The sequence below is a fragment of the Pempheris klunzingeri genome, chromosome 24 (assembly GCF_042242105.1).
Source record: "Pempheris klunzingeri isolate RE-2024b chromosome 24, fPemKlu1.hap1, whole genome shotgun sequence".
In the NCBI taxonomy this organism is placed as follows: domain Eukaryota; kingdom Metazoa; phylum Chordata; class Actinopteri; order Acropomatiformes; family Pempheridae; genus Pempheris; species Pempheris klunzingeri.
Window position 1 is genome coordinate 11,798,905 of NC_092035.1, and position 18,572 is coordinate 11,817,476.

Here is an 18,572-nt window from a genome sequence, read left to right on the forward strand (position 1 = left end):
ACAACAAAAGTTTTTCATGGTCCTATTCAGTGTTTGCATCCATTACTGACAAGCCTATGCTGTTCTCTGCTGGACTACACTGACATACAAAGCACATGAAGCTAACATTACACACACTCAACCTCCAACTATGCCAAACGACAAACAGGCCTTTTCAGTCAGTATCAATGAGAAACTGACACATTTGGTGCCCTTAATAGTCAAACATTAAACAAAAGTAACCACACTCTCCTCCTTTTTGGGGAACACATTTGTTGTTTTAACGATATCCTTGTTTTCTCCTACACTCTCAAAATAACAGCCCCAGCCTCCTCACTGTAAAAGGGACCAATTTAGCAACTTTAACAAAAGACCTATTACTGAAGAGTGCTGTCCCAAACTACAGGTCAGCATCTATAAAAAGCCTCTTTGTGAGTGACACTCTCGCTTACGGCCATACCACCCTGAACAAGCCCGATCTCGTCCGATCTCGGAAGCCAAGCAGGGTCGGGCCTGGTTAGTACTTGCATGGGAGACCGCCTGGGAATACCAGGTGCTGTAAGCTTTTGCAGACAGCAGAAGGTGCTGCTGCTTCACAGGAGACGGACAAGACGTTTGACCTTTGAACTCCTGTTTTGGTGAAGTTCATTCACTGCTTTTTCTACAGGTCAGCATCTATAAAAAGCCTCTTTGTGAGTGACACTCTCGCTTACGGCCACACCACCCTGAACAAGCCCGATCTCGTCCGATCTCGGAAGCCAAACAGGGTCGGGCCTGGTTAGTACTTGGATGGGAGACCGCCTGGGAATACCAGGTGCTGTAAGCTTTTTCTCTTGTCTTTTGCAGACAGCAGAGGGCGCTGTCTCTGGACTTCACAACAAAAGTTTTTCATGGTCCTATTCAGTGTTTGCATCCATTACTGACAAGCCTATGCTGTTCTCTGCTGGACTACACTGACATACAAAGCACATGAAGCTAACATTACACACACTCAACCTCCAACTATGCCAAACGACAAACAGGCCTTTTCAGTCAGTATCAATGAGAAACTGACACATTTGGTGCCCTTAATAGTCAAACATTAAACAAAAGTAACCACACTCTCCTCCTTTTTGGGGAACACATTTGTTGTTTTAACGATATCCTTGTTTTCTCCTACACTCTCAAAATAACAGCCCCAGCCTCCTCACTGTAAAAGGGACCAATTTAGCAACTTTAACAAAAGACCTATTACTGAAGAGTGCTGTCCCAAACTACAGGTCAGCATCTATAAAAAGCCTCTTTGTGAGTGACACTCTCGCTTACGGCCATACCACCCTGAACAAGCCCGATCTCGTCCGATCTCGGAAGCCAAGCAGGGTCGGGCCTGGTTAGTACTTGCATGGGAGACCGCCTGGGAATACCAGGTGCTGTAAGCTTTTGCAGACAGCAGAAGGTGCTGCTGCTTCACAGGAGACGGACAAGACGTTTGACCTTTGAACTCCTGTTTTGGTGAAGTTCATTCACTGCTTTTTCTACAGGTCAGCATCTATAAAAAGCCTCTTTGTGAGTGACACTCTCGCTTACGGCCACACCACCCTGAACAAGCCCGATCTCGTCCGATCTCGGAAGCCAAACAGGGTCGGGCCTGGTTAGTACTTGGATGGGAGACCGCCTGGGAATACCAGGTGCTGTAAGCTTTTTCTCTTGTCTTTTGCAGACAGCAGAGGGCGCTGTCTCTGGACTTCACAACAAAAGTTTTTCATGGTCCTATTCAGTGTTTGCATCCATTACTGACAAGCCTATGCTGTTCTCTGCTGGACTACACTGACATACAAAGCACATGAAGCTAACATTACACACACTCAACCTCCAACTATGCCAAACGACAAACAGGCCTTTTCAGTCAGTATCAATGAGAAACTGACACATTTGGTGCCCTTAATAGTCAAACATTAAACAAAAGTAACCACACTCTCCTCCTTTTTGGGGAACACATTTGTTGTTTTAACGATATCCTTGTTTTCTCCTACACTCTCAAAATAACAGCCCCAGCCTCCTCACTGTAAAAGGGACCAATTTAGCAACTTTAACAAAAGACCTATTACTGAAGAGTGCTGTCCCAAACTACAGGTCAGCATCTATAAAAAGCCTCTTTGTGAGTGACACTCTCGCTTACGGCCATACCACCCTGAACAAGCCCGATCTCGTCCGATCTCGGAAGCCAAGCAGGGTCGGGCCTGGTTAGTACTTGCATGGGAGACCGCCTGGGAATACCAGGTGCTGTAAGCTTTTTCTCTTCTCTTTTGCAGACAGCAGAAGGTGCTGCTGCTTCACAGGAGACGGACAAGACGTTTGACCTTTGAACTCCTGTTTTGGTGAAGTTCATTCACTGCTTTTTCTACAGGTCAGCATCTATAAAAAGCCTCTTTGTGAGGGACACTCTCGCTTACGGCCATACCACCCTGAACAAGCCCGATCTCGTCCGATCTCGGAAGCCAAGCAGGGTCGGGCCTGGTTAGTACTTGCATGGGAGACTGCCTGGGAATACCAGGTGCTGTAAGCTTTTGCAGACAGCAGAAGGTGCTGCTGCTTCACAGGAGACGGACAAGACGTTTGACCTTTGAACTCCTGTTTTGCTGAAGTTCATTCACTGCTTTTTCTACAGGTCAGCATCTATAAAAAGCCTCTTTGTGAGGGACACTCTCGCTTACGGCCATACCACCCTGAACAAGCCCGATCTCGTCCGATCTCGGAAGCCAAGCAGGGTCGGGCCTGGTTAGTACTTGCATGGGAGACCGCCTGGGAATACCAGGTGCTGTAAGCTTTGTCTCTTCTCTTTTGCAGACAGCAGAAGGTGCTGCTGCTTCACAGGAGACGGACAAGACGTTTGACCTTTGAACTCCTGTTTTGGTGAAGTTCATTCACTGCTTTTTCTACAGGTCAGCATCTATAAAAAGCCTCTTTGTGAGTGACACTCTCGCTTACGGCCACACCACCCTGAACAAGCCCGATCTCGTCCGATCTCGGAAGCCAAACAGGGTCGGGCCTGGTTAGTACTTGGATGGGAGACCGCCTGGGAATACCAGGTGCTGTAAGCTTTTTCTCTTGTCTTTTGCAGACAGCAGAGGGCGCTGTCTCTGGACTTCACAACAAAAGTTTTTCATGGTCCTATTCAGTGTTTGCATCCATTACTGACAAGCCTATGCTGTTCTCTGCTGGACTACACTGACATACAAAGCACATGAAGCTAACATTACACACACTCAACCTCCAACTATGCCAAACGACAAACAGGCCTTTTCAGTCAGTATCAATGAGAAACTGACACATTTGGTGCCCTTAATAGTCAAACATTAAACAAAAGTAACCACACTCTCCTCCTTTTTGGGGAACACATTTGTTGTTTTAACGATATCCTTGTTTTCTCCTACACTCTCAAAATAACAGCCCCAGCCTCCTCACTGTAAAAGGGACCAATTTAGCAACTTTAACAAAAGACCTATTACTGAAGAGTGCTGTCCCAAACTACAGGTCAGCATCTATAAAAAGCCTCTTTGTGAGTGACACTCTCGCTTACGGCCATACCACCCTGAACAAGCCCGATCTCGTCCGATCTCGGAAGCCAAGCAGGGTCGGGCCTGGTTAGTACTTGCATGGGAGACCGCCTGGGAATACCAGGTGCTGTAAGCTTTTGCAGACAGCAGAAGGTGCTGCTGCTTCACAGGAGACGGACAAGACGTTTGACCTTTGAACTCCTGTTTTGGTGAAGTTCATTCACTGCTTTTTCTACAGGTCAGCATCTATAAAAAGCCTCTTTGTGAGTGACACTCTCGCTTACGGCCACACCACCCTGAACAAGCCCGATCTCGTCCGATCTCGGAAGCCAAACAGGGTCGGGCCTGGTTAGTACTTGGATGGGAGACCGCCTGGGAATACCAGGTGCTGTAAGCTTTTTCTCTTGTCTTTTGCAGACAGCAGAGGGCGCTGTCTCTGGACTTCACAACAAAAGTTTTTCATGGTCCTATTCAGTGTTTGCATCCATTACTGACAAGCCTATGCTGTTCTCTGCTGGACTACACTGACATACAAAGCACATGAAGCTAACATTACACACACTCAACCTCCAACTATGCCAAACGACAAACAGGCCTTTTCAGTCAGTATCAATGAGAAACTGACACATTTGGTGCCCTTAATAGTCAAACATTAAACAAAAGTAACCACACTCTCCTCCTTTTTGGGGAACACATTTGTTGTTTTAACGATATCCTTGTTTTCTCCTACACTCTCAAAATAACAGCCCCAGCCTCCTCACTGTAAAAGGGACCAATTTAGCAACTTTAACAAAAGACCTATTACTGAAGAGTGCTGTCCCAAACTACAGGTCAGCATCTATAAAAAGCCTCTTTGTGAGTGACACTCTCGCTTACGGCCATACCACCCTGAACAAGCCCGATCTCGTCCGATCTCGGAAGCCAAGCAGGGTCGGGCCTGGTTAGTACTTGCATGGGAGACCGCCTGGGAATACCAGGTGCTGTAAGCTTTTTCTCTTCTCTTTTGCAGACAGCAGAAGGTGCTGCTGCTTCACAGGAGACGGACAAGACGTTTGACCTTTGAACTCCTGTTTTGGTGAAGTTCATTCACTGCTTTTTCTACAGGTCAGCATCTATAAAAAGCCTCTTTGTGAGGGACACTCTCGCTTACGGCCATACCACCCTGAACAAGCCCGATCTCGTCCGATCTCGGAAGCCAAGCAGGGTCGGGCCTGGTTAGTACTTGCATGGGAGACCGCCTGGGAATACCAGGTGCTGTAAGCTTTTGCAGACAGCAGAAGGTGCTGCTGCTTCACAGGAGACGGACAAGACGTTTGACCTTTGAACTCCTGTTTTGCTGAAGTTCATTCACTGCTTTTTCTACAGGTCAGCATCTATAAAAAGCCTCTTTGTGAGGGACACTCTCGCTTACGGCCATACCACCCTGAACAAGCCCGATCTCGTCCGATCTCGGAAGCCAAGCAGGGTCGGGCCTGGTTAGTACTTGCATGGGAGACCGCCTGGGAATACCAGGTGCTGTAAGCTTTGTCTCTTCTCTTTTGCAGACAGCAGAAGGTGCTGCTGCTTCACAGGAGACGGACAAGACGTTTGACCTTTGAACTCCTGTTTTGGTGAAGTTCATTCACTGCTTTTTCTACAGGTCAGCATCTATAAAAAGCCTCTTTGTGAGGGACACTCTCGCTTACGGCCACACCACCCTGAACAAGCCCGATCTCGTCCGATCTCGGAAGCCAAACAGGGTCGGGCCTGGTTAGTACTTGGATGGGAGACCGCCTGGGAATACCAGGTGCTGTAAGCTTTTTCTCTTGTCTTTTGCAGACAGCAGAGGGCGCTGTCTCTGGACTTCACAACAAAAGTTTTTCATGGTCCTATTCAGTGTTTGCATCCATTACTGACAAGCCTATGCTGTTCTCTGCTGGACTACACTGACATACAAAGCACATGAAGCTAACATTACACACACTCAACCTCCAACTATGCCAAACGACAAACAGGCCTTTTCAGTCAGTATCAATGAGAAACTGACACATTTGGTGCCCTTAATAGTCAAACATTAAACAAAAGTAACCACACTCTCCTCCTTTTTGGGGAACACATTTGTTGTTTTAACGATATCCTTGTTTTCTCCTACACTCTCAAAATAACAGCCCCAGCCTCCTCACTGTAAAAGGGACCAATTTAGCAACTTTAACAAAAGACCTATTACTGAAGAGTGCTGTCCCAAACTACAGGTCAGCATCTATAAAAAGCCTCTTTGTGAGTGACACTCTCGCTTACGGCCATACCACCCTGAACAAGCCCGATCTCGTCCGATCTCGGAAGCCAAGCAGGGTCGGGCCTGGTTAGTACTTGCATGGGAGACCGCCTGGGAATACCAGGTGCTGTAAGCTTTTTCTCTTCTCTTTTGCAGACAGCAGAAGGTGCTGCTGCTTCACAGGAGACGGACAAGACGTTTGACCTTTGAACTCCTGTTTTGGTGAAGTTCATTCACTGCTTTTTCTACAGGTCAGCATCTATAAAAAGCCTCTTTGTGAGGGACACTCTCGCTTACGGCCACACCACCCTGAACAAGCCCGATCTCGGAAGCCAAACAGGGTCGGGCCTGGTTAGTACTTGGATGGGAGACCGCCTGGGAATACCAGGTGCTGTAAGCTTTTTCTCTTGTCTTTTGCAGACAGCAGAGGGCGCTGTCTCTGGACTTCACAACAAAAGTTTTTCATGGTCCTATTCAGTGTTTGCATCCATTACTGACAAGCCTATGCTGTTCTCTGCTGGACTACACTGACATACAAAGCACATGAAGCTAACATTACACACACTCAACCTCCAACTATGCCAAACGACAAACAGGCCTTTTCAGTCAGTATCAATGAGAAACTGACACATTTGGTGCCCTTAATAGTCAAACATTAAACAAAAGTAACCACACTCTCCTCCTTTTTGGGGAACACATTTGTTGTTTTAACGATATCCTTGTTTTCTCCTACACTCTCAAAATAACAGCCCCAGCCTCCTCACTGTAAAAGGGACCAATTTAGCAACTTTAACAAAAGACCTATTACTGAAGAGTGCTGTCCCAAACTACAGGTCAGCATCTATAAAAAGCCTCTTTGTGAGTGACACTCTCGCTTACGGCCATACCACCCTGAACAAGCCCGATCTCGTCCGATCTCGGAAGCCAAGCAGGGTCGGGCCTGGTTAGTACTTGCATGGGAGACCGCCTGGGAATACCAGGTGCTGTAAGCTTTTGCAGACAGCAGAAGGTGCTGCTGCTTCACAGGAGACGGACAAGACGTTTGACCTTTGAACTCCTGTTTTGGTGAAGTTCATTCACTGCTTTTTCTACAGGTCAGCATCTATAAAAAGCCTCTTTGTGAGTGACACTCTCGCTTACGGCCACACCACCCTGAACAAGCCCGATCTCGTCCGATCTCGGAAGCCAAACAGGGTCGGGCCTGGTTAGTACTTGGATGGGAGACCGCCTGGGAATACCAGGTGCTGTAAGCTTTTTCTCTTGTCTTTTGCAGACAGCAGAGGGCGCTGTCTCTGGACTTCACAACAAAAGTTTTTCATGGTCCTATTCAGTGTTTGCATCCATTACTGACAAGCCTATGCTGTTCTCTGCTGGACTACACTGACATACAAAGCACATGAAGCTAACATTACACACACTCAACCTCCAACTATGCCAAACGACAAACAGGCCTTTTCAGTCAGTATCAATGAGAAACTGACACATTTGGTGCCCTTAATAGTCAAACATTAAACAAAAGTAACCACACTCTCCTCCTTTTTGGGGAACACATTTGTTGTTTTAACGATATCCTTGTTTTCTCCTACACTCTCAAAATAACAGCCCCAGCCTCCTCACTGTAAAAGGGACCAATTTAGCAACTTTAACAAAAGACCTATTACTGAAGAGTGCTGTCCCAAACTACAGGTCAGCATCTATAAAAAGCCTCTTTGTGAGTGACACTCTCGCTTACGGCCATACCACCCTGAACAAGCCCGATCTCGTCCGATCTCGGAAGCCAAGCAGGGTCGGGCCTGGTTAGTACTTGCATGGGAGACCGCCTGGGAATACCAGGTGCTGTAAGCTTTTGCAGACAGCAGAAGGTGCTGCTGCTTCACAGGAGACGGACAAGACGTTTGACCTTTGAACTCCTGTTTTGGTGAAGTTCATTCACTGCTTTTTCTACAGGTCAGCATCTATAAAAAGCCTCTTTGTGAGTGACACTCTCGCTTACGGCCACACCACCCTGAACAAGCCCGATCTCGTCCGATCTCGGAAGCCAAACAGGGTCGGGCCTGGTTAGTACTTGGATGGGAGACCGCCTGGGAATACCAGGTGCTGTAAGCTTTTTCTCTTGTCTTTTGCAGACAGCAGAGGGCGCTGTCTCTGGACTTCACAACAAAAGTTTTTCATGGTCCTATTCAGTGTTTGCATCCATTACTGACAAGCCTATGCTGTTCTCTGCTGGACTACACTGACATACAAAGCACATGAAGCTAACATTACACACACTCAACCTCCAACTATGCCAAACGACAAACAGGCCTTTTCAGTCAGTATCAATGAGAAACTGACACATTTGGTGCCCTTAATAGTCAAACATTAAACAAAAGTAACCACACTCTCCTCCTTTTTGGGGAACACATTTGTTGTTTTAACGATATCCTTGTTTTCTCCTACACTCTCAAAATAACAGCCCCAGCCTCCTCACTGTAAAAGGGACCAATTTAGCAACTTTAACAAAAGACCTATTACTGAAGAGTGCTGTCCCAAACTACAGGTCAGCATCTATAAAAAGCCTCTTTGTGAGTGACACTCTCGCTTACGGCCATACCACCCTGAACAAGCCCGATCTCGTCCGATCTCGGAAGCCAAGCAGGGTCGGGCCTGGTTAGTACTTGCATGGGAGACCGCCTGGGAATACCAGGTGCTGTAAGCTTTTTCTCTTCTCTTTTGCAGACAGCAGAAGGTGCTGCTGCTTCACAGGAGACGGACAAGACGTTTGACCTTTGAACTCCTGTTTTGGTGAAGTTCATTCACTGCTTTTTCTACAGGTCAGCATCTATAAAAAGCCTCTTTGTGAGGGACACTCTCGCTTACGGCCATACCACCCTGAACAAGCCCGATCTCGTCCGATCTCGGAAGCCAAGCAGGGTCGGGCCTGGTTAGTACTTGCATGGGAGACCGCCTGGGAATACCAGGTGCTGTAAGCTTTTGCAGACAGCAGAAGGTGCTGCTGCTTCACAGGAGACGGACAAGACGTTTGACCTTTGAACTCCTGTTTTGCTGAAGTTCATTCACTGCTTTTTCTACAGGTCAGCATCTATAAAAAGCCTCTTTGTGAGGGACACTCTCGCTTACGGCCATACCACCCTGAACAAGCCCGATCTCGGAAGCCAAGCAGGGTCGGGCCTGGTTAGTACTTGCATGGGAGACCGCCTGGGAATACCAGGTGCTGTAAGCTTTGTCTCTTCTCTTTTGCAGACAGCAGAAGGTGCTGCTGCTTCACAGGAGACGGACAAGACGTTTGACCTTTGAACTCCTGTTTTGGTGAAGTTCATTCACTGCTTTTTCTACAGGTCAGCATCTATAAAAAGCCTCTTTGTGAGGGACACTCTCGCTTACGGCCACACCACCCTGAACAAGCCCGATCTCGTCCGATCTCGGAAGCCAAACAGGGTCGGGCCTGGTTAGTACTTGGATGGGAGACCGCCTGGGAATACCAGGTGCTGTAAGCTTTTTCTCTTGTCTTTTGCAGACAGCAGAGGGCGCTGTCTCTGGACTTCACAACAAAAGTTTTTCATGGTCCTATTCAGTGTTTGCATCCATTACTGACAAGCCTATGCTGTTCTCTGCTGGACTACACTGACATACAAAGCACATGAAGCTAACATTACACACACTCAACCTCCAACTATGCCAAACGACAAACAGGCCTTTTCAGTCAGTATCAATGAGAAACTGACACATTTGGTGCCCTTAATAGTCAAACATTAAACAAAAGTAACCACACTCTCCTCCTTTTTGGGGAACACATTTGTTGTTTTAACGATATCCTTGTTTTCTCCTACACTCTCAAAATAACAGCCCCAGCCTCCTCACTGTAAAAGGGACCAATTTAGCAACTTTAACAAAAGACCTATTACTGAAGAGTGCTGTCCCAAACTACAGGTCAGCATCTATAAAAAGCCTCTTTGTGAGTGACACTCTCGCTTACGGCCATACCACCCTGAACAAGCCCGATCTCGTCCGATCTCGGAAGCCAAGCAGGGTCGGGCCTGGTTAGTACTTGCATGGGAGACCGCCTGGGAATACCAGGTGCTGTAAGCTTTTGCAGACAGCAGAAGGTGCTGCTGCTTCACAGGAGACGGACAAGACGTTTGACCTTTGAACTCCTGTTTTGGTGAAGTTCATTCACTGCTTTTTCTACAGGTCAGCATCTATAAAAAGCCTCTTTGTGAGTGACACTCTCGCTTACGGCCACACCACCCTGAACAAGCCCGATCTCGTCCGATCTCGGAAGCCAAACAGGGTCGGGCCTGGTTAGTACTTGGATGGGAGACCGCCTGGGAATACCAGGTGCTGTAAGCTTTTTCTCTTGTCTTTTGCAGACAGCAGAGGGCGCTGTCTCTGGACTTCACAACAAAAGTTTTTCATGGTCCTATTCAGTGTTTGCATCCATTACTGACAAGCCTATGCTGTTCTCTGCTGGACTACACTGACATACAAAGCACATGAAGCTAACATTACACACACTCAACCTCCAACTATGCCAAACGACAAACAGGCCTTTTCAGTCAGTATCAATGAGAAACTGACACATTTGGTGCCCTTAATAGTCAAACATTAAACAAAAGTAACCACACTCTCCTCCTTTTTGGGGAACACATTTGTTGTTTTAACGATATCCTTGTTTTCTCCTACACTCTCAAAATAACAGCCCCAGCCTCCTCACTGTAAAAGGGACCAATTTAGCAACTTTAACAAAAGACCTATTACTGAAGAGTGCTGTCCCAAACTACAGGTCAGCATCTATAAAAAGCCTCTTTGTGAGTGACACTCTCGCTTACGGCCATACCACCCTGAACAAGCCCGATCTCGTCCGATCTCGGAAGCCAAGCAGGGTCGGGCCTGGTTAGTACTTGCATGGGAGACCGCCTGGGAATACCAGGTGCTGTAAGCTTTTTCTCTTCTCTTTTGCAGACAGCAGAAGGTGCTGCTGCTTCACAGGAGACGGACAAGACGTTTGACCTTTGAACTCCTGTTTTGGTGAAGTTCATTCACTGCTTTTTCTACAGGTCAGCATCTATAAAAAGCCTCTTTGTGAGGGACACTCTCGCTTACGGCCATACCACCCTGAACAAGCCCGATCTCGTCCGATCTCGGAAGCCAAGCAGGGTCGGGCCTGGTTAGTACTTGCATGGGAGACCGCCTGGGAATACCAGGTGCTGTAAGCTTTTGCAGACAGCAGAAGGTGCTGCTGCTTCACAGGAGACGGACAAGACGTTTGACCTTTGAACTCCTGTTTTGCTGAAGTTCATTCACTGCTTTTTCTACAGGTCAGCATCTATAAAAAGCCTCTTTGTGAGGGACACTCTCGCTTACGGCCATACCACCCTGAACAAGCCCGATCTCGTCCGATCTCGGAAGCCAAGCAGGGTCGGGCCTGGTTAGTACTTGCATGGGAGACCGCCTGGGAATACCAGGTGCTGTAAGCTTTGTCTCTTCTCTTTTGCAGACAGCAGAAGGTGCTGCTGCTTCACAGGAGACGGACAAGACGTTTGACCTTTGAACTCCTGTTTTGGTGAAGTTCATTCACTGCTTTTTCTACAGGTCAGCATCTATAAAAAGCCTCTTTGTGAGTGACACTCTCGCTTACGGCCACACCACCCTGAACAAGCCCGATCTCGTCCGATCTCGGAAGCCAAACAGGGTCGGGCCTGGTTAGTACTTGGATGGGAGACCGCCTTGGAATACCAGGTGCTGTAAGCTTTTTCTCTTGTCTTTTGCAGACAGCAGAGGGCGCTGTCTCCAGACTTCACAACAAAAGTTTTTCATGGTCCTATTCAGTGTTTGCATCCATTACTGACAAGCCTATGCTGTTCTCTGCTGGACTACACTGACATACAAAGCACATGAAGCTAACATTACACACACTCAACCTCCAACTATGCCAAACGACAAACAGGCCTTTTCAGTCAGTATCAATGAGAAACTGACACATTTGGTGCCCTTAATAGTCAAACATTAAACAAAAGTAACCACACTCTCCTCCTTTTTGGGGAACACATTTGTTGTTTTAACGATATCCTTGTTTTCTCCTACACTCTCAAAATAACAGCCCCAGCCTCCTCACTGTAAAAGGGACCAATTTAGCAACTTTAACAAAAGACCTATTACTGAAGAGTGCTGTCCCAAACTACAGGTCAGCATCTATAAAAAGCCTCTTTGTGAGTGACACTCTCGCTTACGGCCATACCACCCTGAACAAGCCCGATCTCGTCCGATCTCGGAAGCCAAGCAGGGTCGGGCCTGGTTAGTACTTGCATGGGAGACCGCCTGGGAATACCAGGTGCTGTAAGCTTTTGCAGACAGCAGAAGGTGCTGCTGCTTCACAGGAGACGGACAAGACGTTTGACCTTTGAACTCCTGTTTTGGTGAAGTTCATTCACTGCTTTTTCTACAGGTCAGCATCTATAAAAAGCCTCTTTGTGAGTGACACTCTCGCTTACGGCCACACCACCCTGAACAAGCCCGATCTCGTCCGATCTCGGAAGCCAAACAGGGTCGGGCCTGGTTAGTACTTGGATGGGAGACCGCCTGGGAATACCAGGTGCTGTAAGCTTTTTCTCTTGTCTTTTGCAGACAGCAGAGGGCGCTGTCTCTGGACTTCACAACAAAAGTTTTTCATGGTCCTATTCAGTGTTTGCATCCATTACTGACAAGCCTATGCTGTTCTCTGCTGGACTACACTGACATACAAAGCACATGAAGCTAACATTACACACACTCAACCTCCAACTATGCCAAACGACAAACAGGCCTTTTCAGTCAGTATCAATGAGAAACTGACACATTTGGTGCCCTTAATAGTCAAACATTAAACAAAAGTAACCACACTCTCCTCCTTTTTGGGGAACACATTTGTTGTTTTAACGATATCCTTGTTTTCTCCTACACTCTCAAAATAACAGCCCCAGCCTCCTCACTGTAAAAGGGACCAATTTAGCAACTTTAACAAAAGACCTATTACTGAAGAGTGCTGTCCCAAACTACAGGTCAGCATCTATAAAAAGCCTCTTTGTGAGTGACACTCTCGCTTACGGCCATACCACCCTGAACAAGCCCGATCTCGTCCGATCTCGGAAGCCAAGCAGGGTTGGGCCTAGTTAGTACTTGCATGGGAGACCGCCTGGGAATACCAGGTGCTGTAAGCTTTTTCTCTTCTCTTTTGCAGACAGCAGAAGGTGCTGCTGCTTCACAGGAGACGGACAAGACGTTTGACCTTTGAACTCCTGTTTTGGTGAAGTTCATTCACTGCTTTTTCTACAGGTCAGCATCTATAAAAAGCCTCTTTGTGAGGGACACTCTCGCTTACGGCCATACCACCCTGAACAAGCCCGATCTCGTCCGATCTCGGAAGCCAAGCAGGGTCGGGCCTGGTTAGTACTTGCATGGGAGACCGCCTGGGAATACCAGGTGCTGTAAGCTTTTGCAGACAGCAGAAGGTGCTGCTGCTTCACAGGAGACGGACAAGACGTTTGACCTTTGAACTCCTGTTTTGGTGAAGTTCATTCACTGCTTTTTCTACAGGTCAGCATCTATAAAAAGCCTCTTTGTGAGTGACACTCTCGCTTACGGCCACACCACCCTGAACAAGCCCGATCTCGTCCGATCTCGGAAGCCAAACAGGGTCGGGCCTGGTTAGTACTTGGATGGGAGACCGCCTGGGAATACCAGGTGCTGTAAGCTTTTTCTCTTGTCTTTTGCAGACAGCAGAGGGCGCTGTCTCTGGACTTCACAACAAAAGTTTTTCATGGTCCTATTCAGTGTTTGCATCCATTACTGACAAGCCTATGCTGTTCTCTGCTGGACTACACTGACATACAAAGCACATGAAGCTAACATTACACACACTCAACCTCCAACTATGCCAAACGACAAACAGGCCTTTTCAGTCAGTATCAATGAGAAACTGACACATTTGGTGCCCTTAATAGTCAAACATTAAACAAAAGTAACCACACTCTCCTCCTTTTTGGGGAACACATTTGTTGTTTTAACGATATCCTTGTTTTCTCCTACACTCTCAAAATAACAGCCCCAGCCTCCTCACTGTAAAAGGGACCAATTTAGCAACTTTAACAAAAGACCTATTACTGAAGAGTGCTGTCCCAAACTACAGGTCAGCATCTATAAAAAGCCTCTTTGTGAGTGACACTCTCGCTTACGGCCATACCACCCTGAACAAGCCCGATCTCGTCCGATCTCGGAAGCCAAGCAGGGTCGGGCCTGGTTAGTACTTGCATGGGAGACCGCCTGGGAATACCAGGTGCTGTAAGCTTTTTCTCTTCTCTTTTGCAGACAGAAGAAGGTGCTGCTGCTTCACAGGAGACGGACAAGACGTTTGACCTTTGAACTCCTGTTTTGGTGAAGTTCATTCACTGCTTTTTCTACAGGTCAGCATCTATAAAAAGCCTCTTTGTGAGGGACACTCTCGCTTACGGCCATACCACCCTGAACAAGCCCGATCTCGTCCGATCTCGGAAGCCAAGCAGGGTCGGGCCTGGTTAGTACTTGCATGGGAGACCGCCTGGGAATACCAGGTGCTGTAAGCTTTTGCAGACAGCAGAAGGTGCTGCTGCTTCACAGGAGACGGACAAGACGTTTGACCTTTGAACTCCTGTTTTGGTGAAGTTCATTCACTGCTTTTTCTACAGGTCAGCATCTATAAAAAGCCTCTTTGTGAGGGACACTCTCGCTTACGGCCATACCACCCTGAACAAGCCCGATCTCGTCCGATCTCGGAAGCCAAGCAGGGTCGGGCCTGGTTAGTACTTGCATGGGAGACCGCCTGGGAATACCAGGTGCTGTAAGCTTTGTCTCTTCTCTTTTGCAGACAGCAGAAGGTGCTGCTGCTTCACAGGAGACGGACAAGACGTTTGACCTTTGAACTCCTGTTTTGGTGAAGTTCATTCACTGCTTTTTCTACAGGTCAGCATCTATAAAAAGCCTCTTTGTGAGGGACACTCTCGCTTACGGCCACACCACCCTGAACAAGCCCGATCTCGTCCGATCTCGGAAGCCAAACAGGGTCGGGCCTGGTTAGTACTTGGATGGGAGACCGCCTGGGAATACCAGGTGCTGTAAGCTTTTTCTCTTGTCTTTTGCAGACAGCAGAGGGCGCTGTCTCTGGACTTCACAACAAAAGTTTTTCATGGTCCTATTCAGTGTTTGCATCCATTACTGACAAGCCTATGCTGTTCTCTGCTGGACTACACTGACATACAAAGCACATGAAGCTAACATTACACACACTCAACCTCCAACTATGCCAAACGACAAACAGGCCTTTTCAGTCAGTATCAATGAGAAACTGACACATTTGGTGCCCTTAATAGTCAAACATTAAACAAAAGTAACCACACTCTCCTCCTTTTTGGGGAACACATTTGTTGTTTTAACGATATCCTTGTTTTCTCCTACACTCTCAAAATAACAGCCCCAGCCTCCTCACTGTAAAAGGGACCAATTTAGCAACTTTAACAAAAGACCTATTACTGAAGAGTGCTGTCCCAAACTACAGGTCAGCATCTATAAAAAGCCTCTTTGTGAGTGACACTCTCGCTTACGGCCATACCACCCTGAACAAGCCCGATCTCGTCCGATCTCGGAAGCCAAGCAGGGTCGGGCCTGGTTAGTACTTGCATGGGAGACCGCCTGGGAATACCAGGTGCTGTAAGCTTTTTCTCTTCTCTTTTGCAGACAGCAGAAGGTGCTGCTGCTTCACAGGAGACGGACAAGACGTTTGACCTTTGAACTCCTGTTTTGGTGAAGTTCATTCACTGCTTTTTCTACAGGTCAGCATCTATAAAAAGCCTCTTTGTGAGGGACACTCTCGCTTACGGCCACACCACCCTGAACAAGCCCGATCTCGTCCGATCTCGGAAGCCAAACAGGGTCGGGCCTGGTTAGTACTTGGATGGGAGACCGCCTGGGAATACCAGGTGCTGTAAGCTTTTTCTCTTGTCTTTTGCAGACAGCAGAGGGCGCTGTCTCTGGACTTCACAACAAAAGTTTTTCATGGTCCTATTCAGTGTTTGCATCCATTACTGACAAGCCTATGCTGTTCTCTGCTGGACTACACTGACATACAAAGCACATGAAGCTAACATTACACACACTCAACCTCCAACTATGCCAAACGACAAACAGGCCTTTTCAGTCAGTATCAATGAGAAACTGACACATTTGGTGCCCTTAATAGTCAAACATTAAACAAAAGTAACCACACTCTCCTCCTTTTTGGGGAACACATTTGTTGTTTTAACGATATCCTTGTTTTCTCCTACACTCTCAAAATAACAGCCCCAGCCTCCTCACTGTAAAAGGGACCAATTTAGCAACTTTAACAAAAGACCTATTACTGAAGAGTGCTGTCCCAAACTACAGGTCAGCATCTATAAAAAGCCTCTTTGTGAGTGACACTCTCGCTTACGGCCATACCACCCTGAACAAGCCCGATCTCGTCCGATCTCGGAAGCCAAGCAGGGTCGGGCCTGGTTAGTACTTGCATGGGAGACCGCCTGGGAATACCAGGTGCTGTAAGCTTTTTCTCTTCTCTTTTGCAGACAGCAGAAGGTGCTGCTGCTTCACAGGAGACGGACAAGACGTTTGACCTTTGAACTCCTGTTTTGGTGAAGTTCATTCACTGCTTTTTCTACAGGTCAGCATCTATAAAAAGCCTCTTTGTGAGGGACACTCTCGCTTACGGCCATACCACCCTGAACAAGCCCGATCTCGTCCGATCTCGGAAGCCAAACAGGGTCGGGCCTGGTTAGTACTTGGATGGGAGACCGCCTGGGAATACCAGGTGCTGTAAGCTTTTGCAGACAGCAGAAGGTGCTGCTGCTTCACAGGAGACGGACAAGACGTTTGACCTTTGAACTCCTGTTTTGGTGAAGTTCATTCACTGCTTTTTCTACAGGTCAGCATCTATAAAAAGCCTCTTTGTGAGGGACACTCTCGCTTACGGCCACACCACCCTGAACAAGCCCGATCTCGTCCGATCTCGGAAGCCAAACAGGGTCGGGCCTGGTTAGTACTTGGATGGGAGACCGCCTGGGAATACCAGGTGCTGTAAGCTTTTTCTCTTGTCTTTTGCAGACAGCAGAGGGCGCTGTCTCTGGACTTCACAACAAAAGTTTTTCATGGTCCTATTCAGTGTTTGCATCCATTACTGACAAGCCTATGCTGTTCTCTGCTGGACTACACTGACATACAAAGCACATGAAGCTAACATTACACACACTCAACCTCCAACTATGCCAAACGACAAACAGGCCTTTTCAGTCAGTATCAATGAGAAACTGACACATTTGGTGCCCTTAATAGTCAAACATTAAACAAAAGTAACCACACTCTCCTCCTTTTTGGGGAACACATTTGTTGTTTTAACGATATCCTTGTTTTCTCCTACACTCTCAAAATAACAGCCCCAGCCTCCTCACTGTAAAAGGGACCAATTTAGCAACTTTAACAAAAGACCTATTACTGAAGAGTGCTGTCCCAAACTACAGGTCAGCATCTATAAAAAGCCTCTTTGTGAGTGACACTCTCGCTTACGGCCATACCACCCTGAACAAGCCCGATCTCGTCCGATCTCGGAAGCCAAGCAGGGTCGGGCCTGGTTAGTACTTGCATGGGAGACCGCCTGGGAATACCAGGTGCTGTAAGCTTTTGCAGACAGCAGAAGGTGCTGCTGCTTCACAGGAGACGGACAAGACGTTTGACCTTTGAACTCCTGTTTTGGTGAAGTTCATTCACTGCTTTTTCTACAGGTCAGCATCTATAAAAAGCCTCTTTGTGAGGGACACTCTCGCTTACGGCCACACCACCCTGAACAAGCCCGATCTCGTCCGATCTCGGAAGCCAAACAGGGTCGGGCCTGGTTAGTACTTGGATGGGAGACCGCCTGGGAATACCAGGTGCTGTAAGCTTTTTCTCTTGTCTTTTGCAGACAGCAGAGGGCGCTGTCTCTGGACTTCACAACAAAAGTTTTTCATGGTCCTATTCAGTGTTTGCATCCATTACTGACAAGCCTATGCTGTTCTCTGCTGGACTACACTGACATACAAAGCACATGAAGCTAACATTACACACACTCAACCTCCAACTATGCCAAACGACAAACAGGCCTTTTCAGTCAGTATCAATGAGAAACTGACACATTTGGTGCCCTTAATAGTCAAACATTAAACAAAAGTAACCACACTCTCCTCCTTTTTGGGGAACACATTTGTTGTTTTAACGATATCCTTGTTTTCTCCTACACTCTCAAAATAACAGCCCCAGCCTCCTCACTGTAAAAGGGACCAATTTAGCAACTTTAACAAAAGACCTATTACTGAAGAGTGCTGTCCCAAACTACAGGTCAGCATCTATAAAAAGCCTCTTTGTGAGTGACACTCTCGCTTACGGCCATACCACCCTGAACAAGCCCGATCTCGTCCGATCTCGGAAGCCAAGCAGGGTCGGGCCTGGTTAGTACTTGCATGGGAGACCGCCTGGGAATACCAGGTGCTGTAAGCTTTTGCAGACAGCAGAAGGTGCTGCTGCTTCACAGGAGACGGACAAGACGTTTGACCTTTGAACTCCTGTTTTGGTGAAGTTCATTCACTGCTTTTTCTACAGGTCAGCATCTATAAAAAGCCTCTTTGTGAGTGACACTCTCGCTTACGGCCACACCACCCTGAACAAGCCCGATCTCGTCCGATCTCGGAAGCCAAACAGGGTCGGGCCTGGTTAGTACTTGGATGGGAGAC

General features: G+C 47.4%; 46 non-coding genes and 2 pseudogenes across 46 annotated transcripts in view; all 48 read left to right on the forward strand.

The window, feature by feature from the left end:
• The first annotated feature begins 425 nt into the window (after positions 1-425).
• Positions 426-544, forward strand: LOC139224361 (5S ribosomal RNA). Its single transcript, XR_011586413.1, has one exon. It is a non-coding gene; the product is annotated as a 5S ribosomal RNA (ribosomal RNA).
• Positions 545-686: 142 nt separating this feature from the next.
• On the forward strand, positions 687-805 carry LOC139224670 (5S ribosomal RNA). Its single transcript, XR_011586701.1, has one exon. It is a non-coding gene; the product is annotated as a 5S ribosomal RNA (ribosomal RNA).
• Positions 806-1,278: 473 nt separating this feature from the next.
• On the forward strand, positions 1,279-1,397 carry LOC139224362 (5S ribosomal RNA). The gene has a single exon (XR_011586414.1). It is a non-coding gene; the product is annotated as a 5S ribosomal RNA (ribosomal RNA).
• A 142-nt stretch (positions 1,398-1,539) lies between these two features.
• On the forward strand, positions 1,540-1,658 carry LOC139224671 (5S ribosomal RNA). The gene has a single exon (XR_011586702.1). It is a non-coding gene; the product is annotated as a 5S ribosomal RNA (ribosomal RNA).
• A 473-nt stretch (positions 1,659-2,131) lies between these two features.
• On the forward strand, positions 2,132-2,250 carry LOC139224363 (5S ribosomal RNA). The gene has a single exon (XR_011586415.1). It is a non-coding gene; the product is annotated as a 5S ribosomal RNA (ribosomal RNA).
• A 155-nt stretch (positions 2,251-2,405) lies between these two features.
• Positions 2,406-2,524, forward strand: LOC139224076 (5S ribosomal RNA). The gene has a single exon (XR_011586169.1). It is a non-coding gene; the product is annotated as a 5S ribosomal RNA (ribosomal RNA).
• Positions 2,525-2,666: 142 nt separating this feature from the next.
• Positions 2,667-2,785, forward strand: LOC139224364 (5S ribosomal RNA). Its single transcript, XR_011586416.1, has one exon. It is a non-coding gene; the product is annotated as a 5S ribosomal RNA (ribosomal RNA).
• Positions 2,786-2,940: 155 nt separating this feature from the next.
• Positions 2,941-3,059, forward strand: LOC139224673 (5S ribosomal RNA). The gene has a single exon (XR_011586703.1). It is a non-coding gene; the product is annotated as a 5S ribosomal RNA (ribosomal RNA).
• Positions 3,060-3,532: 473 nt separating this feature from the next.
• On the forward strand, positions 3,533-3,651 carry LOC139224365 (5S ribosomal RNA). Its single transcript, XR_011586417.1, has one exon. It is a non-coding gene; the product is annotated as a 5S ribosomal RNA (ribosomal RNA).
• Positions 3,652-3,793: 142 nt separating this feature from the next.
• LOC139224674 (5S ribosomal RNA) lies at positions 3,794-3,912 on the forward strand. The gene has a single exon (XR_011586704.1). It is a non-coding gene; the product is annotated as a 5S ribosomal RNA (ribosomal RNA).
• A 473-nt stretch (positions 3,913-4,385) lies between these two features.
• LOC139224367 (5S ribosomal RNA) lies at positions 4,386-4,504 on the forward strand. Its single transcript, XR_011586418.1, has one exon. It is a non-coding gene; the product is annotated as a 5S ribosomal RNA (ribosomal RNA).
• Positions 4,505-4,659: 155 nt separating this feature from the next.
• On the forward strand, positions 4,660-4,778 carry LOC139224368 (5S ribosomal RNA). Its single transcript, XR_011586419.1, has one exon. It is a non-coding gene; the product is annotated as a 5S ribosomal RNA (ribosomal RNA).
• Positions 4,779-4,920: 142 nt separating this feature from the next.
• LOC139224369 (5S ribosomal RNA) lies at positions 4,921-5,039 on the forward strand. The gene has a single exon (XR_011586420.1). It is a non-coding gene; the product is annotated as a 5S ribosomal RNA (ribosomal RNA).
• Positions 5,040-5,194: 155 nt separating this feature from the next.
• Positions 5,195-5,313, forward strand: LOC139224675 (5S ribosomal RNA). The gene has a single exon (XR_011586705.1). It is a non-coding gene; the product is annotated as a 5S ribosomal RNA (ribosomal RNA).
• Positions 5,314-5,786: 473 nt separating this feature from the next.
• On the forward strand, positions 5,787-5,905 carry LOC139224370 (5S ribosomal RNA). The gene has a single exon (XR_011586421.1). It is a non-coding gene; the product is annotated as a 5S ribosomal RNA (ribosomal RNA).
• Positions 5,906-6,060: 155 nt separating this feature from the next.
• Positions 6,061-6,169, forward strand: LOC139224166 (5S ribosomal RNA; annotated as a pseudogene).
• A 473-nt stretch (positions 6,170-6,642) lies between these two features.
• Positions 6,643-6,761, forward strand: LOC139224373 (5S ribosomal RNA). Its single transcript, XR_011586423.1, has one exon. It is a non-coding gene; the product is annotated as a 5S ribosomal RNA (ribosomal RNA).
• A 142-nt stretch (positions 6,762-6,903) lies between these two features.
• LOC139224676 (5S ribosomal RNA) lies at positions 6,904-7,022 on the forward strand. Its single transcript, XR_011586706.1, has one exon. It is a non-coding gene; the product is annotated as a 5S ribosomal RNA (ribosomal RNA).
• Positions 7,023-7,495: 473 nt separating this feature from the next.
• LOC139224374 (5S ribosomal RNA) lies at positions 7,496-7,614 on the forward strand. Its single transcript, XR_011586424.1, has one exon. It is a non-coding gene; the product is annotated as a 5S ribosomal RNA (ribosomal RNA).
• A 142-nt stretch (positions 7,615-7,756) lies between these two features.
• Positions 7,757-7,875, forward strand: LOC139224677 (5S ribosomal RNA). Its single transcript, XR_011586707.1, has one exon. It is a non-coding gene; the product is annotated as a 5S ribosomal RNA (ribosomal RNA).
• A 473-nt stretch (positions 7,876-8,348) lies between these two features.
• Positions 8,349-8,467, forward strand: LOC139224375 (5S ribosomal RNA). The gene has a single exon (XR_011586425.1). It is a non-coding gene; the product is annotated as a 5S ribosomal RNA (ribosomal RNA).
• Positions 8,468-8,622: 155 nt separating this feature from the next.
• Positions 8,623-8,741, forward strand: LOC139224376 (5S ribosomal RNA). Its single transcript, XR_011586426.1, has one exon. It is a non-coding gene; the product is annotated as a 5S ribosomal RNA (ribosomal RNA).
• Positions 8,742-8,883: 142 nt separating this feature from the next.
• LOC139224154 (5S ribosomal RNA) lies at positions 8,884-8,992 on the forward strand (annotated as a pseudogene).
• Positions 8,993-9,147: 155 nt separating this feature from the next.
• LOC139224678 (5S ribosomal RNA) lies at positions 9,148-9,266 on the forward strand. The gene has a single exon (XR_011586708.1). It is a non-coding gene; the product is annotated as a 5S ribosomal RNA (ribosomal RNA).
• Positions 9,267-9,739: 473 nt separating this feature from the next.
• On the forward strand, positions 9,740-9,858 carry LOC139224377 (5S ribosomal RNA). The gene has a single exon (XR_011586427.1). It is a non-coding gene; the product is annotated as a 5S ribosomal RNA (ribosomal RNA).
• A 142-nt stretch (positions 9,859-10,000) lies between these two features.
• On the forward strand, positions 10,001-10,119 carry LOC139224679 (5S ribosomal RNA). The gene has a single exon (XR_011586709.1). It is a non-coding gene; the product is annotated as a 5S ribosomal RNA (ribosomal RNA).
• A 473-nt stretch (positions 10,120-10,592) lies between these two features.
• Positions 10,593-10,711, forward strand: LOC139224378 (5S ribosomal RNA). The gene has a single exon (XR_011586428.1). It is a non-coding gene; the product is annotated as a 5S ribosomal RNA (ribosomal RNA).
• Positions 10,712-10,866: 155 nt separating this feature from the next.
• Positions 10,867-10,985, forward strand: LOC139224379 (5S ribosomal RNA). The gene has a single exon (XR_011586429.1). It is a non-coding gene; the product is annotated as a 5S ribosomal RNA (ribosomal RNA).
• Positions 10,986-11,127: 142 nt separating this feature from the next.
• LOC139224380 (5S ribosomal RNA) lies at positions 11,128-11,246 on the forward strand. The gene has a single exon (XR_011586430.1). It is a non-coding gene; the product is annotated as a 5S ribosomal RNA (ribosomal RNA).
• A 155-nt stretch (positions 11,247-11,401) lies between these two features.
• On the forward strand, positions 11,402-11,520 carry LOC139224104 (5S ribosomal RNA). The gene has a single exon (XR_011586195.1). It is a non-coding gene; the product is annotated as a 5S ribosomal RNA (ribosomal RNA).
• A 473-nt stretch (positions 11,521-11,993) lies between these two features.
• LOC139224381 (5S ribosomal RNA) lies at positions 11,994-12,112 on the forward strand. Its single transcript, XR_011586431.1, has one exon. It is a non-coding gene; the product is annotated as a 5S ribosomal RNA (ribosomal RNA).
• A 142-nt stretch (positions 12,113-12,254) lies between these two features.
• On the forward strand, positions 12,255-12,373 carry LOC139224680 (5S ribosomal RNA). Its single transcript, XR_011586710.1, has one exon. It is a non-coding gene; the product is annotated as a 5S ribosomal RNA (ribosomal RNA).
• A 473-nt stretch (positions 12,374-12,846) lies between these two features.
• Positions 12,847-12,965, forward strand: LOC139224069 (5S ribosomal RNA). The gene has a single exon (XR_011586162.1). It is a non-coding gene; the product is annotated as a 5S ribosomal RNA (ribosomal RNA).
• Positions 12,966-13,120: 155 nt separating this feature from the next.
• LOC139224382 (5S ribosomal RNA) lies at positions 13,121-13,239 on the forward strand. Its single transcript, XR_011586432.1, has one exon. It is a non-coding gene; the product is annotated as a 5S ribosomal RNA (ribosomal RNA).
• A 142-nt stretch (positions 13,240-13,381) lies between these two features.
• LOC139224682 (5S ribosomal RNA) lies at positions 13,382-13,500 on the forward strand. Its single transcript, XR_011586712.1, has one exon. It is a non-coding gene; the product is annotated as a 5S ribosomal RNA (ribosomal RNA).
• Positions 13,501-13,973: 473 nt separating this feature from the next.
• On the forward strand, positions 13,974-14,092 carry LOC139224385 (5S ribosomal RNA). Its single transcript, XR_011586434.1, has one exon. It is a non-coding gene; the product is annotated as a 5S ribosomal RNA (ribosomal RNA).
• A 155-nt stretch (positions 14,093-14,247) lies between these two features.
• On the forward strand, positions 14,248-14,366 carry LOC139224386 (5S ribosomal RNA). Its single transcript, XR_011586435.1, has one exon. It is a non-coding gene; the product is annotated as a 5S ribosomal RNA (ribosomal RNA).
• A 142-nt stretch (positions 14,367-14,508) lies between these two features.
• On the forward strand, positions 14,509-14,627 carry LOC139224387 (5S ribosomal RNA). The gene has a single exon (XR_011586436.1). It is a non-coding gene; the product is annotated as a 5S ribosomal RNA (ribosomal RNA).
• Positions 14,628-14,782: 155 nt separating this feature from the next.
• LOC139224683 (5S ribosomal RNA) lies at positions 14,783-14,901 on the forward strand. Its single transcript, XR_011586713.1, has one exon. It is a non-coding gene; the product is annotated as a 5S ribosomal RNA (ribosomal RNA).
• A 473-nt stretch (positions 14,902-15,374) lies between these two features.
• Positions 15,375-15,493, forward strand: LOC139224388 (5S ribosomal RNA). Its single transcript, XR_011586437.1, has one exon. It is a non-coding gene; the product is annotated as a 5S ribosomal RNA (ribosomal RNA).
• A 155-nt stretch (positions 15,494-15,648) lies between these two features.
• LOC139224684 (5S ribosomal RNA) lies at positions 15,649-15,767 on the forward strand. Its single transcript, XR_011586714.1, has one exon. It is a non-coding gene; the product is annotated as a 5S ribosomal RNA (ribosomal RNA).
• Positions 15,768-16,240: 473 nt separating this feature from the next.
• On the forward strand, positions 16,241-16,359 carry LOC139224389 (5S ribosomal RNA). Its single transcript, XR_011586438.1, has one exon. It is a non-coding gene; the product is annotated as a 5S ribosomal RNA (ribosomal RNA).
• Positions 16,360-16,514: 155 nt separating this feature from the next.
• On the forward strand, positions 16,515-16,633 carry LOC139224176 (5S ribosomal RNA). The gene has a single exon (XR_011586239.1). It is a non-coding gene; the product is annotated as a 5S ribosomal RNA (ribosomal RNA).
• A 142-nt stretch (positions 16,634-16,775) lies between these two features.
• LOC139224685 (5S ribosomal RNA) lies at positions 16,776-16,894 on the forward strand. Its single transcript, XR_011586715.1, has one exon. It is a non-coding gene; the product is annotated as a 5S ribosomal RNA (ribosomal RNA).
• Positions 16,895-17,367: 473 nt separating this feature from the next.
• LOC139224391 (5S ribosomal RNA) lies at positions 17,368-17,486 on the forward strand. Its single transcript, XR_011586440.1, has one exon. It is a non-coding gene; the product is annotated as a 5S ribosomal RNA (ribosomal RNA).
• Positions 17,487-17,628: 142 nt separating this feature from the next.
• On the forward strand, positions 17,629-17,747 carry LOC139224686 (5S ribosomal RNA). The gene has a single exon (XR_011586716.1). It is a non-coding gene; the product is annotated as a 5S ribosomal RNA (ribosomal RNA).
• Positions 17,748-18,220: 473 nt separating this feature from the next.
• LOC139224392 (5S ribosomal RNA) lies at positions 18,221-18,339 on the forward strand. Its single transcript, XR_011586441.1, has one exon. It is a non-coding gene; the product is annotated as a 5S ribosomal RNA (ribosomal RNA).
• Positions 18,340-18,481: 142 nt separating this feature from the next.
• LOC139224129 (5S ribosomal RNA) overlaps positions 18,482-18,572 on the forward strand; it is a 119-nt gene continuing 28 nt past the window's right edge. Inside the window, exon 1 of the ribosomal RNA XR_011586218.1 lies at positions 18,482-18,572. This exon is cut by the window's right edge and continues 28 nt beyond it. This is a non-coding gene — a ribosomal RNA (5S ribosomal RNA).